This window comes from Macrobrachium nipponense, chromosome 11 (assembly GCF_015104395.2).
Source record: "Macrobrachium nipponense isolate FS-2020 chromosome 11, ASM1510439v2, whole genome shotgun sequence".
NCBI classification, from domain to species: domain Eukaryota; kingdom Metazoa; phylum Arthropoda; class Malacostraca; order Decapoda; family Palaemonidae; genus Macrobrachium; species Macrobrachium nipponense.
This window is the reverse complement of record NC_061087.1, coordinates 91,641,864-91,659,776: the sequence shown is the minus strand read 5'-3', so window position 1 is coordinate 91,659,776 and position 17,913 is coordinate 91,641,864. Positions and strand designations below refer to the sequence as shown.

At 35.8% G+C, this 17,913-nt stretch overlaps 1 long non-coding RNA gene and 10 other non-coding genes across 12 annotated transcripts in view; 5 read left to right on the top strand and 6 right to left on the bottom strand.

Moving 5' to 3' along the window:
• The window catches only part of LOC135209587 (uncharacterized), a 701,429-nt gene that overhangs the window by 185,603 nt on the left and 497,913 nt on the right, over nucleotides 1-17,913 (top strand). The gene's annotated exons all lie outside the window — the stretch shown is intronic.
• Trnaa-agc (transfer RNA alanine (anticodon AGC)) lies at nucleotides 5,788-5,860 on the top strand. Its single transcript has one exon. It is a non-coding gene; the product is annotated as a tRNA-Ala (tRNA).
• On the bottom strand, nucleotides 6,475-6,547 carry Trnak-cuu (transfer RNA lysine (anticodon CUU)). Its single transcript has one exon. It is a non-coding gene; the product is annotated as a tRNA-Lys (tRNA).
• Nucleotides 7,629-7,701, top strand: Trnaa-agc (transfer RNA alanine (anticodon AGC)). The gene has a single exon. It is a non-coding gene; the product is annotated as a tRNA-Ala (tRNA).
• Trnak-cuu (transfer RNA lysine (anticodon CUU)) lies at nucleotides 8,310-8,382 on the bottom strand. The gene has a single exon. It is a non-coding gene; the product is annotated as a tRNA-Lys (tRNA).
• Trnaa-agc (transfer RNA alanine (anticodon AGC)) lies at nucleotides 9,462-9,534 on the top strand. The gene has a single exon. It is a non-coding gene; the product is annotated as a tRNA-Ala (tRNA).
• Trnak-cuu (transfer RNA lysine (anticodon CUU)) lies at nucleotides 10,142-10,214 on the bottom strand. Its single transcript has one exon. It is a non-coding gene; the product is annotated as a tRNA-Lys (tRNA).
• Nucleotides 12,087-12,159, top strand: Trnaa-agc (transfer RNA alanine (anticodon AGC)). Its single transcript has one exon. It is a non-coding gene; the product is annotated as a tRNA-Ala (tRNA).
• On the bottom strand, nucleotides 12,778-12,850 carry Trnak-cuu (transfer RNA lysine (anticodon CUU)). Its single transcript has one exon. It is a non-coding gene; the product is annotated as a tRNA-Lys (tRNA).
• On the bottom strand, nucleotides 14,600-14,672 carry Trnak-cuu (transfer RNA lysine (anticodon CUU)). The gene has a single exon. It is a non-coding gene; the product is annotated as a tRNA-Lys (tRNA).
• On the bottom strand, nucleotides 16,348-16,420 carry Trnak-uuu (transfer RNA lysine (anticodon UUU)). Its single transcript has one exon. It is a non-coding gene; the product is annotated as a tRNA-Lys (tRNA).

Here is a 17,913-nt window from a genome sequence, read left to right as displayed (position 1 = left end):
TCTAGGAAATTCTGGAATTCTCGCGAGTCTGTGTTGCTCACCGTAGGCTCCGCCCCCAGAGTGCCGTATAAATACGACGGACAAAGCAGAGATCAAGATAGAGATCGTAGAAGAGAGACACCAGTTAGTCACAGAGAGATATCCTCAGTAAAAGCCACTAGGTCAGAATATCAGTGAGAAATCAGCAGCAGCAGAGATTATCCGGCAGAGATAAGAGAGAAAGGGACCGATGAATGATCTGAAAAAAAGTTGCTTGGGAGTTGGTCTAATAATGGTCTAGTCTTCTTCAGGAGTGGATGAATTATCTCTTGTTATCGCGACATCGAGCAGACTTCAGAGAAGGAAAGGTCCTGCTACAGGTTTTGGGGAGTTCCTGCCTTACAAGTAGACTATTTTCTGCAATATGGAGTCGAGAGGACGTCTGCAATCATCGTTTTCCTTTTGAGAAGCCATCACTTCGAATTACCAAATTGATTAGCAAGTATTTGAATTGCCTCACTGTTCCCCCAGTTCATGCAGTGTAAGATTCTATCTTTTTATGTGAATAGGAGATACCATTCTGCATTTACCTATGTTAGTAAGCTTGTAAATAAACCTTTTTTGTGTTATTGTTTCTTTCTATATTCGTATCCCCAGTTTCAACTGTTGGTGTTGAAATATTTTTTTTTATTATTTCATATCGAACCTGAAGCGGACCTCGTTCAGAGGCCGTAACATTGTGGCGACCTTGCTTAGGCTATCAACACTTTAACAGTTTGAAACAGGGAGAATATAGAAAGAATCAGAATGAGTGAGATGGTGAAAGAGTTTATTGAGTCGGGTAAGCTCCTAGGTCTAGAGGGGAATGATTTCCGTGAGTATGTTGAAAGGAAAGAGAGGGAAAATTATGAGAGAGATGAGAGAGCAGCTGAGAGAGAGATGCAGCAACAGGAAAGAGAGAAAGAATGTAGGCATGAGCAGGAAGAGAGAAAGAGCGTATGCATGAGTTGGAAATCGCTCGGTTAAGACAAAGCACTCTTAACAGTCAGTCAGGCCAGAACGAAAATGAAACTGATTGGTTTGGTATGAGTGCAGTGTTGAAATTAGTACCAAAGTTTGATGAGGAAGATGTTACGACATATTTCATGTGTTTTTAGAAGTTAATGGAACGAGTAGGTTCTCCTAAAGAAATGTGGACTTTATATTTACAGTCAGTCTTGAGTGGTAGGGCACTTGCTGTGTATAGTTGCATGTCTAAGGAAGAATGTGATAATTACGATATCATGAAAGAAACCCTTCACGGCGCGTACATGTTAGTACCGGAGGCGTACCGTAAGAAATTTAGAAATTTGAGAAAGGATGAAAATATTACGTATGTAGAATACGGTAAGAAGTTAGAAAGGCTGATTTTTGATTGGTTAACTTCTGCTAAGGTTGAGGATTTTGATAGCTTGAAGAACTTAGTGTTGTTAGAAAACTTCAAAGATAACGTATCCCCTGAGATTCAGCTTTATATAGAGGATAGGCGAGAAGTATCTTTTGCAGGAGCTACTAGGCTAGCTGAGGAATATAGTCTAAATCATAATATGAGTGTTTGTAAGAAATGAAATGATCCTTCGTCTGGTAGAGTACAAAGCAGTAAAGGTTTCAGTCCTAGTAACAGCAATGCGATTAAAAGTGACTATTCCTGTTATACATGCGGAAAACCTGGTCATACGTCTTAAGGTTTGTAAGAGTAAAGTGGCATCTAGTGGCTCAGAATTAACTTGTTTCCGATGTAATGGGAAAGGGCACTTAGCGAGAAATTGTGCAGTAGAAAGGAAGGACGGTAGGAAACCAGTGTCTCTAGTTAACCTTTCGTCAAGTAGGAATGATGTGATGAAAGAAACTAGGAAAATTTTTGGTGAATTTCTGTCGGAAGGCGTAGTTTCCTCTCTTGGAGGAGTAGATTCGAGAATGTGATGAAAGAAACTAGGAAAATTTTTGTGAATTTCTGTCGGAAGGCGTAGTTTCTTCTCTTGGAGGAGTAGATTCGAGAGAAGTAGTCTTGCTTCTAGACACAGGGACTGCTGTCTCACTGATTTTGAGAGAGTGTGTGCCGAACAGGGCAGAAATCAATATGGAAGAGAAAGTCATGTTAGGTGGATTTCCTAACACTTGTGTTCTTTGTCCTTTGTTGAAGTTGAATTTAGAAAGTCAGGTAGTGTCAGGAGAAGTAATACTTGCAGTTGTGGACAGTTTGCCCGTCATAGGCGTTGACATTATTGTCGGTAATGACTTCGCTTTATCCAAGAATGTGAATCCTGTTGTGAGGAATATTCCAGTGCCTGAAATGGTAGTAACTAGGTCGGGCTTAGATACAGACATAGACTACGATCATAATTTGTTCGTGGATTCGAACGAGAGTAAGTTCGTGGATTCGAACGTGATTAAGTTCGTGGATTCAAACGAGAGTAAGTTCGTGGGTTCGAACGTGAGTAAGTTCGTGGATTCAAACGAGTGTGAGTTCGTGGATTCGAACGAGTGTGATAGAGGTGGCGAGGTTGATCTTGGCATGAGTGTGGCTGAGAAACCTAACTCTATTGTTGACAGCGATAGCCAAAGGGGAGGCATAGCTGTCGAGAGTAACGTTGTAAATGTACCTGTATCTAGTCCTAGTTACGGTGATGAATTAGGCTCTAACGTTTTGGATAAGGATGAGCTAGTCAAGTTGCAGAAAGAGGATGAGACACTAACCCGAATTTTTTAATGTGAGCTGGATGATGATCTCGATGATGTGTGTAAGGAAACTTTTTGTGTAAAGGACGAAGATTTGTGTCATGTTCGTCCTAAGCCAGGTAGTGAAGGGGGAATCACAGAAAAATTAGTAGTTCCTAGGAAGTTTCGTGAACTAGTTTTGAAGTTAGCACATGATGAACAAGGACATTTGGGAGTAAATAAAACTTTCAAGTGCATTAGTAGGGCGTACTTCTGGTCTAAAATGAAAAATGATGTGAAGAGGTATGCTTTAAGCTGTCATGAATATAAAATTGCCAGGAAACCGATTCAAGTAATTCCTAGAGTTCAGTTGTGTAATATTCTTTCAGTAGGCAAATCTTTTGAGAATGTATTTATAAATATGTTCGGAACTTTGTCTAGAAGTAAGGGTAGAGATGATTGCATAACTAATCTTGAGTATTAGAAAAACAATCTAAGAGATGTTTGGCAGTTAGCGGAGGAGAACGGAAGTGCTTGGCACTTAGCGAAAGAAAACCCGAGAGGAAATCAAGGGGAAATTAAAGGAAAACTTGATCTTAGAGCAAAAGAGAGAAGTTTGTGTGTAAGAGATAAAGTCTTAGTACTAGTCTCGAGAGAAAGTCCATTTTTACCTTATAAGTTCGAAGGTCCTATTTCAGTGTTAGAGGAGAGGGGAAATATATATCATAGAATTAATGTGGGTAAGAGTAGAGCAAAGTCAATAAATGTAAATTTGCTTCAGAATTATAAACAACGCCCCGTGCCGTGGCCTTTGCCCGTGTAACAGTGTTACTGAGTGAGATTAGTTTTGAGAAAAACACAAGAGGTGTTTTAGTATATAAGTTTTAATCAGAGTTCAGAAAACGGAAATAGTAAGAGAGAAGGATAATGTTATAGCAGATAGCCTCTCTAGTTTTTTCAGAATGAGTAGCCTAATGACCGTTTTCTGTTTTGGCACGAGTGGTTGAGTGGATGAAAAAGTATTAAAGCTTTATGCAGAATTGTTTCCCCGCTGTTTAATTCTTGCTTCTCTTTAGAAAAAAAAATAAAATCAGTTGATTTCATTTTTTTTCTCTTTTGGGGGGGGCGTGTGATGGTAATTTGCTTCATAGCAAAGGAAGTTAAAGGAAAGGAGAACGCATTTTCGAGAAGTTCGGCAGTAAGGAGGCTTTTGCGCCCGTGTTGGAGGCGCCTGTTCTCGCGGCTGTTCTGGAATCGTCGGGCGTTTTGTGGAGCACAACACGCGTCAATGTGTCGGGAGAAATCCCGCGATTTCTGATGCAATACCTCGTCTAGATTCATATAGGAAATTCTGGAATTCTCGCAAGTCTGTGTCGCTTGCCATAGGCTCCGCCCCCAGAGTGCCGTATAAATACGACGGAGGAAGCAGAGATCGAGATAGAGAGAGATCGTAGAAGAGAGACACCAGTTAGTCACAGAGAGATATCCTCAGTAAAAGCCACTGGTCAGAATATCAGTGAGAAATCAGCAGCAGCAGAGATTATCCGGCAGAGATAAGAGAGAAAGGGACCGACGAAGGATCGGAAAAAAAGTTGCTCGGGAGTTGGTCTAATACTGGTCTAGTTGTCTTCAGGAGTGGATGAATTATCTCGTGTTATCGCGACGTCGAGCAGACTTCAGAGAAGGAAAGGTCCTGCTACAGGTTTTGGGGAGTTCCTGCCTTACAAGTAGACTATTTTCTGCAATATGGAGTCGAGAGGACGTCTGCAATCTTCGTTTTCCTTTTGAGGAGCCATCGTTTCAAATTACCAAATTGACTAGCAAGTATTTGAATTGCCTCACTGTTCCCCCAGTTCATGCAGTGTAAGATTCTATCTTTTTATGTGAATAGGAGATACCATTCTGCATTTACCTATGTTAGTAAGCTTGTAAATAAACCTTAGTTGTGTTATTGTTTCTTTCTATATTCGTATCCCCAGTTACAACTGTTGGTGTTGAAATATTTTTTTTTATCATTTCATATCGAACCTGAAGCGGACCTCTCTCAAGAGGCCGTAACAGATACCCACAATTCGGCAAATAGGCAGTATTGCCAATGACAGGTCTTCAGTGAGTTCAGAGGTATCATCATTATTAAAATTATTAATAGAATTTTTCCTTTTTTAATTTCAAATATCACTTGTAAACGTTTAAAGCTTTTACATAATTATTTCAGTCTTACCACGTTTCTATGCGCAAATTAGATAACCTCAGGATATAAACAAAATCATGTTTTCTTAACGTTATAATTCCTGTGGCAATTGAGGCAAGACTGAAATTACAAATATCATTAAATAAAAAATTTTATAAATCGTAAATGGTAAGTTGAAGAATATCTGAAAACTTGTCATTGACAATATTGGCTACTTACTGTCCAAAAAGTGATTGTATGCCCGGCTAGCTGAATCGATAGAGCACGAGGCTTAATGTCTGGATTGTGGGTTGTAGCACTATTGGGTAAAATGTTTTGGCATTGGCGCCATAAAACATAATCAAAGGAAGGAGAGAGAATATTTATAGATGATTCACAAAAGAAAAGGTGAGACTTATGTTATTTGTAACTGATCAGTGTCAAGTGTTGAGATTTGTTAAGTTTATGATGTTAACATAAGAGGTCATGAGAAATCGTTATGAATTGGCTAGTTTTGTCAATGAATTGGAAGATTTTTTACGTATGAATGTGTTTTCGATTGAATTCACATTTTGGAATTGGAAGGAAATAATAAAAAAATTTGAGATAGAAAACAAGGTGGCATTCATTCTGTTATTTTTTATACCCATCAAAGCATATTTTCTTATGTTTTTTTGTTTGTTTGTTTTGTTTTGTTTTGTTTGTAGGAGGCCTCAGTAAACTGAAAGTGTTTATGGCAGTCCCAGTGGTCTTTCAGCAAAACATTGGTTTTTTCAAAATGAAGGTTTTGTGCAGCCATTTTTATGGCCTCTGCTTTACAACACTGTTCTACTGGTCTCCAAGAATGGTCTCTTCTTTAGTGAAAATGGTTATCAACTCATTGGTTTCTTCCTAAATTCAAATGGTTATCAAGTCATTTATTGTATTCATTGATAACAGTTGGGGATGTAGCTCAAATGGTAGAGCGCTCGCTTAGCATGTGAGAGGTACGGGGATCGATACCCCGCATCTCCAGGTGATTGTTTATTGAATTCTGCTAATGTAAGAATTCAGTCAATGAAAAGATATTGATTATGATTGGTAAAATTGCCTTGAGGATTTTCAGTGCAGTACTGAGTGTATTATTTCACTTCAACATGTTATTTGTTTTTCATGGAATTTTTTTTTTTTTGGGTGGGGGGATGGGAGTAGGACATGTAGACTTGTCAGATGGGTGTTGAAAAAAGCTGTGCAAATTTGATGAAATCGCAATAAAAAAACTCATTCAAAAACTTTTTGACATTTCATTGTTATGTCAAAAATTTGAGAGAAGATTGAAGCTGCATTCCTTATAAAATAATTTTGATGGTAGGAAATCACCGATAAAAAGAAAGTTCAAGCTGTTTTCTTATTAATATATGTGGGGAACCTTTTAAGAGGTGTAGAAAGTGGAGAGATTCCATAAATGGAATTTTATGTAAATAAAAAGCAAGGAAGAGAAATATGTCATAAGAAGTATGGGAGCACTAGGCACTCTTCAGTTACAGCATAAATGACTATAACTTAAACCTTTCTCTTATGAGATTTATATAGAAAGTCAGTCTCCTAAAATTGTTTGTATTCTTTATGGCACCACTGCTAAAACATTCCGCCCAACGTGGGGCTCGAATCCACGACCCCGAGATTAAGAGTCTCGTGCTCTACCGACTGAGCTAGCCGGGCTTGGAAGCTGTTAGTGGACATCCACAATTCGGCAAGTAGGCAGTACTGCCAATGACAGGTCTTCAGTGAGTTCAGAGGTATCATCATTATTAAAATTATTAATAGATTTTTTCCTTTTTTAATTTCAAATATCACTTGTAAACGTTTAAAGCTTTTACATAATTATTTCAGTCTTATCACGTTTCTATGCGCAAATTAGATAACCTCAGGATATAAACAAAATCATGTTTTCTTAACGTTATAATTCCTGTGGCAATTGAGGCAAGACTGAAATTACAAGTATCATTAAATAAAAAATTTTATAAATCGTAAATGGTATGTTGAAGAATGTTGATAACAAATATCTGAAAACTTGTCATTGACAATATTGGCTACTTACTGTCCACAAAGTGATTGTATGCCCGGCTAGCTGAGTCGATAGAGCACGAGGCTTAATGTCTGGATTGTGGGTTGTAGCACTATTGGGTAAAATGTTTTGGCATTGGCGCCATAAAACATAATCAAAGGAAGGAGAGAGAATATTTATAGATGATTCACAAAAGAAAAGGCGAGACTTATGTTATTTGTAACTGATCAGTGTCAAGTGTTGAGATTTGTTAAGTTTCTGATGTTAACATAAGAGGTCATGAGAAATCGTTATGAATTGGCTAGTTTTGTCAATGAATTGGAAGATTTTGTACGTATGAATGTGTTTTCGATTGGATTCACATTTTGGAATTGGAAGGAAATAATAAAAAAAAATTTGAGATAGAAAACAAGGTGGCATTCATTCTGTTATTTTTTATACCCATCAAAGCATATTTTCTTATGTTTTTTTGTTTGTTTGTTTGTTTTCTTTTGTTTGTAGGAGGCCTCAGTAAACTGAAAGTGTTTATGGCAGTCCCAGTGGTCTTTCAGCAAAACATTGGTTTTTTCAAAATGAAGGTTTTGTGCAGCCATTTTTATGGCCTCTGCTTTACAACACTGTTCTACTGGTCTCCAAGAATGGTATCTTCTTAAGTGAAAATGGTTATCAACTCATTGGTTTCTTCCTAAATTCAAATGGTTATCAAGACATTTATTATATTCATTGTTAACAGTTGGGGATGTAGCTCAAATGGTAGAGCGCTCGCTTAGCATGTGAGAGGTACGGGGATCGATACCCCGCATCTCCAGGTGATCGTTTATTGAATTCTGCTAATGTTAGAATTCAATCAATGAAATGATATGGATTATGATTGGCAAAATTGCGGTGAGGAGTTTCAGTGCAGTACTGAGTGTATTATTTCACTTCAACATATTTGTTTTTCATGGGCTTTTTTTTTGGGGTGGTGGGATGGGAGTAGGATATGTAGACTTGTCAGATGGGTGTTGAAAAAAGCTATGCAAATTTGATGAAATCGCAATAAAAAAAACTCATTCAAAAACTTTTTGACATTTCATTATTATGTCAAAAATTTGAGAGAAGATTGAAGCTGCATTCCTTTTAAAATAATTTTGATGGTAGGAAATCAACGATAAAAATGAGTTGAAGCTGTTTTCTTAATATTATTTGTGTGCATCCTTTCAAGAGGTGTAGAAAGTGGAGAGTTTGCATAAATGAAATTTTATGTAGATAAAAAGCAAGGAATAGAAATATGTCATAAGAAGTATGGGAGCACTAGGCACTCTTCAGTTACAGCATAAATGACTATAACTTAAACCTTTCTCTTATGAGATTTATATAGAAAGTCAGTCTCCTAAAATTGTTTGTATTCTTTATGGCACCACTGCCAAAACATTCCGCCCAACGTGGGGCTCGAACCCACGACCCCGAGATTAAGAGTCTCGTGCTCTACCGACTGAGCTAGCCGGGCTTGGAAGCTGTTAGTGGCCCACAATTCGGCAAATAGGCAGTATTGCCAATGACAGGTCTTCAGTGAGTTCAGAGGTATCATCATCATTAAAATTATTAATAGAATTTTTCCTTTTTTAATTTCAAATATCACTTGTAAACGTTTAAAGCTTTTACATAATTATTTCAGTCTTACCACGTTTCTATTTCGCAAATTAGATAACCTCAGGATATAAACAAAATCATGTTTTCTTAACTTTTTAATTCCTCTGGCAATTGAGGCAAGACTGAAATTACAAGTAACATTAAATAAAAAATTTTATAAATCATAAATGGTAAGTTGAAGAATGTTGGTAACAAATATCTGAAAGCTTGTCATTGACAATATTGACTACTTACTGCCCACAAAGTGATTGTATGCCCGGCTAGCTGAGTCGATAGAGCACGAGGCTTAATGTCTGGATTGTGGGTTGTAGCACTATTGGGTAAAATGTTTTGGCATTGGTGCCATAAAACATAAACAAAGGAAGGAGAGAGAATATTTATAGATGATTCACAAAAGAAAAGGCGAGACTTATGTTATTTGTAACTGATCAGTGTCAAGTGTTGAGATTTGTTAAGTTTCTGATGTTAACATAAGAGGTCATGAGAAATCGTTATGAATTGGCTAGTTTTGTCAATGAATTGGAAGATTTTGTACGTATGAATGTGTTTTCGATTGGATTCACATTTTGGAATTGGAAGGAAATAATAAACAAAAATTTGAGATAGAAAACAAGGTGGCATTCATTCTGTTATTTTTTATACCCATCAAAGCATATTTTCTTATGTTTTTTTGTTTGTTTGTTTGTTTTGTTTTGTTTGTAGGAGGCCTCAGTGAACTGAATGTGTTTATACCAGTCCCAGTGGTCTTTCAGCAAAATATTGGTTTTTTCAAAATGAAGGTTTTGTGTGGCCATTTTTATGGCCTCAACTTTACAACACTGTTCTACTGGTCTCCAAGAATGGTATCTTCTTAAGTGAAAATGGTTATCAACTCATTGGTTTCTTCCTAAATTCAAATGGTTATCAAGTCATTTATTGTATTCATTGTTAACAGTTGGGGATGTAGCTCAAATGGTAGAGCGCTCGCTTAGCATGTGAGAGGTACGGGGATCGATACCCCGCATCTCCAGGTGATCGTTTATTAAATTCTGCTAATGTTAGAATTCAATCAATGAAATGATATGGATTATGATTGGCAAAATTGCGGTGAGGAGTTTCAGTGCAGTACTGAGTGTATTATTTCACTTCAACATATTTGTTTTTCATGGGCTTTTTTTTGGGGTGGTGGGATGGGAGTAGGATATGTAGACTTGTCAGATGGGTGTTGATAAAAGCTGTGCAAATTTGATGAAATGGCAATAAAAAAACCTCATTCAAAATCTTTTTGACATTTCATTGTTATGTCAAAAATTTGACAGAAGATTTAAGCTGCATTCCTTTTAAAATAATTTTGATGGTAGGAAATCAACGATAAAAATGAGTTGAAGCTGTTTTCTTAATATTATTTGTGTGCATCCTTTCAAGAGGTGTAGAAAGTGGAGAGTTTGCATAAATGAAATTTTATGTAGATAAAAAGCAAGGAATAGAAATATGTCATAAGAAGTATGGGAGCACTAGGCACTCTTCAGTTACAGCATAAATGACTATAACTTAAACCTTTCTCTTATGAGATTTATATAGAAAGTCAGTCTCCTAAAATTGTTTGTATTCTTTATGGCACCACTGCCAAAACATTCCGCCCAACGTGGGGCTCGAACCCACGACCCCGAGATTAAGAGTCTCGTGCTCTACCGACTGAGCTAGCCGGGCTTGGAAGCTGTTAGTGGACACCCACAATTCGGCAAATAGGCAGTATTGCCAATGACAGGTCGTCAGTGAGTTCAGAGGTATCATCATCATTAAAATTATTAATAGAATTTTTCCTTTTTTAATTTCAAATATCACTTGTAAACGTTTAAAGCTTTTACATAATCATTTCAGTCTTACCACGTTTGTATTCGCAAATTGGATAAACCAGGATATAAACAAAATCATGTTTTCTTAACTTTTTAATTCCTGTGGCAATTAAGGCAAGACTTAAATTACAAGTAACATTAAATAAAAAATTTTATCAATTGTAAATGGTAAATTGAAGAATGTTGATAACAAATATCTGAAAACTTGTCACTCAGAATATTGGCTACTTACTGTCCACAAAGTGATTGTATGCCCGGCTACCTGAGTCGATAGAGCACGAGGCTTAATGTCTGGATTGTGGGTTGTAGCACTATTGGGTAAAATGTTTTGGCATTGGCGCCATAAAACATAAACACAGGAAGGAGAGTGAATATTTATAGATGATTCACAAAAGAAAAGGCGAGACTAATGTTATTTGTAACTGATCAGTGTCAAGTGTTGACATTTGTTAAGTTTCTGATGTTAACATTATGAGTCATGAAATATCGTTTTGAATTGGCTAGTTTTGTCAATGAATTGGAAGATTTTGTACGTATAGCGGCACACACGCTCAAATTTTTGGTCAAATTTTTTTATGTCAAATTATTTGACGGTTTGACGTTCGCCCTACACGCTCAAACTTCTCATCAAATTTTTATTTTGCTCCCGAGTGTCATCATGGATGCATATACAGCGTTGGCTCTTGGCTTAGCGTTGAAGAGCACACAGAAACGAAAGAGACGAAAGTGGGCCCAGCAATGGTATTTGTGTCGTGAACGATTTGGTCGTGCTCCTTTATTAAATGAACTGAGAATTAGTGAACCTGATGTTTTCAAGAACTTTCTTCGCATGGACGGAGAATCATTTGACAAACTATTAGATCTTGTGAGACCATATATAACCAAAGAAAACACAGTTATGCGTCCCTTCCGGATAATAATCACGGAATTTCTGTAGAAGAGTCTCATATGCCATATCTTTTTTATTTCTGTCACTATAACAGTCACTTTTAATGTCCCAAAGTTGTGGTAAACTTCTATAAACATCAATAAGCTCAAGAAGAAATTTCTTTTCATGTTTTGTTGGAGCCATGATGACGATGAGCCGCGCACGTCCTCCTCAGATTATGTCTAATCACTAACTAATTTGCGCAAATTATTGCTAGGTACCACACAACCACAAATTATTTGACGTTGGCTCAAAAAATATCTACTGAAATCAGATCAGTAAAAAATTTGACATCAAACCTTTTAGGCCATCAAATTACGCCACACACGATCAAATTCATGTCAAATAATTTGACATAAAAAAATTGGAACAAAAATTTGAGCGTGTGTGGGCAGCTTTAGAATGTGTTTTTTGATTGAATTCACATTTTGGAATTGAAAGGAAGTAATAAGAAAATTTGAGATAGAAAACAAGGTGGCATTCATTCTGTTATTTTTTTATACCCATCAAAGCATATTTTCTTATGTGTTTTTTTATTGTTTTAATGTTTTGTTTTGTTTCTAGGAGGCCTCAGTGAACTGAAAGTGTTTATGGCAGTCCCAGTGGTCTTTCAGCAAAACATTGGTTTTTTCAAAATGAAGGTTTTTTGCAGCCATTTTTATGGCCTCTGCTTTACAACACTGTTCTACTGGTCTCCAAGAATGGTCTCGTCTTGAGTGCAAATGGTTATCAACTCATTGGTTTCTTCCTAAATTCAAATGGTTATCAAGTCATTTATTGTATTCATTGGTAACGGTTGGGGATGTAGCTCAAATGGTAGAGCGCTCGCTTAGCATGTGAGAGGTACGGGGATCGATACCCCGCATCTCCAGGTGATTGTTTATTGAATTCTGCTAATGTTAGAATTCAGTCAATGAAAGGATATTGATTATGATTGGTAAAATTGCGGTGAGGATTTTCAGTGCAGTACTGAGTGTATTATTTCACTTCAACATGTTATTTGTTTTTCATGGAATTTTTTTTTTTTTTTGGGTGGGGGGATGGGAGTAGGACATGTAGACTTGTCAGATGGGTATTGAAAAAAGCTGTGCAAATTTGATGAAATCGCAATAAAAAAACTCATTCAAAAACTTTTTGACATTTCATTGTTATGTCAAAAATTTGAGAGAAGATTGAAGCTGCATTCCTTATAAAATAATTTTGATGGTAGGAAATCACCGATAAAAATAAAGTTCAAGCTGTTTTCTTATTAATATATGTGGGAAACCTTTTAAGAGGTGTAGAAAGTGGAGAGATTACATAAATGGAATTTTATGTAAATAAAAAGCAAGGAATAGAAATATGTCATAAGAAGTATGGGAGCACTAGGCACTCTTCAGTTACAGCATAAATGTGACTATAACTTCAACCTTTCTCTTATGAGAATTATATAGAAAGTCAGTCTCCTAAAATTGTTTGTATTCTTTATGGCACCACTGCTAAAACATTCCGCCCAACGTGGGGCTCGAACCCACGACCCCGAGATTAAGAGTCTCGTGCTCTACCGACTGAGCTAGCCGGGCTTGGAAGCTGTTAGTGGACATCCATAATTCGGCAAGTAGGCAGTATTGCCAATGACAGGTCTTCAGTGAGTTCAGAGGTAACATCATTATTAAAATTATTAATAGAATTTTTCCTTTTTTAATTTCAAATATCACTTGTAAACGTTTAAAGCTTTTACATAATTATTTCAGTCTTACCACGTTTCTATGCGCAAATTAGATAACCTCAGGATATAAACAAGATCATGTTTTCTTAACGTTATAATTCCTATGGCAATTGAGGCAAGACTGAAATTACAAGTATCATTAAATAAAAAATTTTATAAATCATAAATGGTAAGTTGAAGAATGTTGATAACAAATATCTGAAAACTTGTCATTGACAATATTGGCTACTTACTGTCCACAAAGTGATTGTATTCCCGGCTAGCTAAGTCGATAGAGCACGAGGCTTAATGTCTGGATTGTGGGTTGTAGCACTATTGGGTAAATGTTTTGGCATTGGCGCCATAAAACATAATCAAAGGAAGGAGAGAAAATATTTATAGATGATTCACAAAAGAAAAGGCGAGACTTATGTTATTTGTAACTGATCAATGTCAAGTGTTGAGATTTGTTAAGTTTCTGATGTTAATATAAGAGGTCATGAGTAATCGTTATGAATTGGCTAGTTTTGTCAATGAATTGGAAGATTTTGTACGTATGAATGTGTTTTTGATTGAATTCACATTTTGGAATTGGAAGGAAATAATAAAAAAATTGGAGATAGAAAACATGGTTGCATTCATTCTGTTATTTTTTATACCCATCAAAGCATATTTTCTTATGTTTTTTTGTTTGTTTGTTTGTTTTGTTTTGTTTGTAGAAGGCCTCAGTGAACTGAAAGTGTTTATGCCAGTCCCAGTGGTCTTTCAGCAAAACATTAGTTTTTTCAAAATGAAGGTTTTGTGCGGCAATTTTAATACCCTCTGCTTTACAACACTGTTCTACTGGTCTCCAAGAATGGTCTCTTCTTAAGTGCAAATGGTTATCAACTCATTGGTTTCTTCCTAAATTCAAATGGTTATCAAGTCATTTATTGTATTCATTGATAACAGTTGGGGATGTAGCTCAAATGATAGAACGCTCGCTTAGCATGTGAGAGGTACGGGGATCGATACCCTGCATCTCCAGGTGGTCGTTTATTGAATTCTGCTAATGTTAGAATTCAATCAATGAAAAGATATGGATTATGATTGGTAAAATTGCCTTGAGGATTTTCAGTGCAGTACTGAGTGTATTATTTCACTTCAATATGTTATTTGTTTTTCATGGATTTTTTTGGGGGGTTGGGGGGGATGTAGACTTGTCAGATGGGTATTGAAAAAAGCTGTGCAAATTTGATGAAATCGCAATAAAAAAACTCATTCAAAAACTCTTTGACATTTCATTGTTATGTCAAAAATTTGAGAGAAGATTGAAGCTGCATTCCTTATAAAATGATTTTGAAGGTAGGAAATCACCGATAAAAAAAAGTTCAAGCTGTTTTCTTGTTAATATATGTAGGGAACCTTTTAAGAGGTGTAGAAAGTGGAGAGATTAAATAAATGAAATTTTATGTAAATAAAAAGCAAGGAATAGAAATATGTCATAAGAAGTATGGGAGCACTAGGCACTCTTCAGTTACAGCATGAATGACTATAACTTCAACCTTTCTCTTATGAGAATTATATAGAAAGTCAGTCTCCTAAAATTGTTTGTATTCTTTATGGCACCACTGCCAAAACATTCCGCCCAACGTGGGGCTCGAACCCACGACCCCGAGATTAAGAGTCTCGTGCTCTACCGACTGAGCTAGCCGGGCTTGGAAGCTGTTAGTGGACACCCACAATTCGGCAAATAGGCAGTATTGCCAATGACAGGTCTTCAGTGAGTTCAGAGGTATCATCATTATTAAAATTATTAATAGAATTTTTCCTTTTTTAATTTCAAATATCACTTGTAAACGTTTAAAGCTTTTACATAATTATTTCAGTCTTACCACGTTTCTATGCGCAAATTAGATAACCTCAGGATATAAACAAAATCATGTTTTCTTAACTTTTTAATTCCTCTGGCAATTGAGGCAAGACTGAAATTACAAGTAACATTAAATAAAAAATTTTATAAATCATAAATGGTAAGTTGAAGAATGTTGATAACAAATATCTGAAAACTTGTCATTGACAATATTGGCTATTTACTGTCCACAAAGTGATTGTATCCCCGACTAGCTGAGTCGATAGAGCACGGGGCTTAATGTCTGGATTGTGGGTTCTAGCACTATTGGGTAAAATGTTTTGGCATCGACGCCATAAAAACATAAACAACGGAAGGAGAGTGAATATTTATAGATGATTTACAAAAGAAAAGGTGAGACTTATGTTATTTGTAAATGATCAGTGTCAAGTGTTGACATTTGTTAAGTTTCTGGTGTTAACATAAAAGGTCATGAATAATCGTTATAAATGGGCTAGTTTTGCCAATGTATTGAAAGATTTTGTAGATATGAATGTGCTTTTGATTGAATTCACATTTTTGAGGTGGAAAGAAATAATAAGAAAATTGGGGATAGAAAAGAAGATGGCCTTCATTCTGTTAGTTTTTATACCAATCAAAGCATATTTTCTCATGTTTTTTTGTAGTAGGCCTCAGTGAACTGAAAGTGTTTATGTCAGTCCCAGTGGTCTTTCGATAAAACATTGGTTTTTTCAAAATGAAGGTTTTGGGTGGCCATTTTTATGGCCTCTGCACAACACTGTTCTCCAAGAATGGTTTCTTCCTAAATCCAAATGGTTATCAACTCAATTGTTGTGATCTTTGTTAACTATTGTGGATGTAGCTCAAATGGTAGAGCGCTCGCTTAGCATGTGACAGGTACGGGTCCAGGTGATGGTTATTCAATCCTATTAATGTTAGAATCCAATTAATGAAAAGACGTGGATTATGCTTAGCAAAATTGCTGTGAGGAGTTCCAGTGCAGTAGCGAGTGTATTATTTTACTTCAACACATTATTTTCTTTCATGGCATTTTTTCTGGTGTGGGAGACGGGAGTATAACGTGTAGAGACATGTTAGATGGGTGTTGGATAAGTTTTGGGAAATTTATAAAATCACAATAAAAAAAATCCATTTACGAACATCTCGTTCTTATGAAAAAATATGAGAGAAGATTGAAGTTGCATCTTTATTAAAATTAATATAATGATAGTAAGAAATGACTAATAAATATAAGTATTTAAAGTTTTATTATGTTATTATTGTTCGTGTGCAACCTTTCAATTGGTATTAGAAAATGGTGAGGATAACATGAATTGGATTTTATGTTTTAATAAGAGCAAGAAATATGAATATGTCATAATAAGAAGTTTGGGAGCAGTAGGTGCTCTTCAGTTACAGCATGCATGACTATGGTGTTCACCTTTCTCTTATGAGAATTTATGAAAAGCCAGTCTCCTAAATATGTTTCTATTGATTATGGCACCACTGTCAAAACATTATGCCCAACGTGGGGCTCGAACCCACGACCCTGAGATAAAAAGTCTCGTGCTCTACTGACTGAGCTAGCCGGGCTTGGAAGCTTTTGGAGGACACCCCACAACTCGGCAAATAAGCAGTGTTGCCGATGACAAGTCTTCAGTGAGATCAGAGTTATCAACATTATTCAAATTATTATTAAAATTTTTCTTTTTTATTTTCAAATAACACTTGTAATTGTTTGAAGCATATACATAAGCATTTCAGTCTAACCACAATAACTGGAGGAATGTATAAAGTTTATCAGTATTTAAATGTATTTGTCTTTGATGTTGTGCTTTTGTATGTGCGCAAATTGGATAACTTCAGGATATAAAAAAAAATTATATTCTTAACCTCTTAACAGTCAATAAAAAATTTTCTAAGTGGTAAACAGTAAGTTGAGCATTGTTGATAGCAAACTTCTGAAAAGTTGGCATTGGCAATATTGCATACTTGTTGAGCATTATGCTGTCCACAGACTGAATATTTATAGAGGATTTACAAAAGAAGAGTCGAGACTTCTGTCATTTGTAACTGATGAGTGTCAAAAGTTGACATTTGTTTAGTTTCTGATGTTAACATTAGAGGTCATGAGCAATCGATATGAATGGGATAGTTTTACCAATGTATTGAAAACATCTTTGGTATGAATGTGCTTATGAATGAATTCACATATTTGAAGTGGAAGCAATAATAAGAAAATCGGAGATAGAAAACACTATGGCATTCATTCTGTTGTTTTTAGTACCCATCAAAGCCCATTTTCTTCTGTTTTTTGTTTGTCGGAGGCTTAAGCCAACTGAAGGTATTTATGCCAGTCCCTCCCAATCGCCTTTCGGTAAAACGGTGTTTTTTATACAATGAAGGTTTTGTGTAGCCATTTCTACGGCCTCTGTTCTACAACACTGTTCTCGAAGAATGGTTTCTTCCTTAATCCAAATGGTTAACTCATTTATTGTAATCATTGTTAACAATTCTGGACGTAGCTCAAATGGTAGAGCACTCGCTTAGCATGTGACAGGTACGAGGAACGGTACCCCGCATCTCCAGTGATGGTTTATTGAATCTTATTAAAGTTAGAATTATTAATGGAAAGTTGTTTATTATGTTTAGCAAAATTCCTGTGAGGAGTTTCAGTGCGGTACTGAATACATTATTTTACTTCAACACATTATTTGTCTTTCATGGCCTTTTTTTCTTGTGAGGGGATGGAAGTAGGATATGTATACATGTCAGATGGGTGTTGAAAAACTTTGCGAAATTTATAAAATTCCAATAAAAAAAACTTATTCACGAACGTTTTAACATTTCATTGTTGTGAAATAATTTGAGAGAAGATTGAAGAAGTTACATCATTATTAAATTTTATTATAATGATAGTAAGAAATTATTAATAAAAAAATAATTCAATTTTTTAATATTATTATTATTTGTGTGCAACTGTTTAATTGGTGTAGAAATTGGATAGGATAATATAAATTGGATTTTATGTGGAATAAAAGAGCAATGAATATAGATATGTCATCATAAAAAGTTTGGGAGCACTA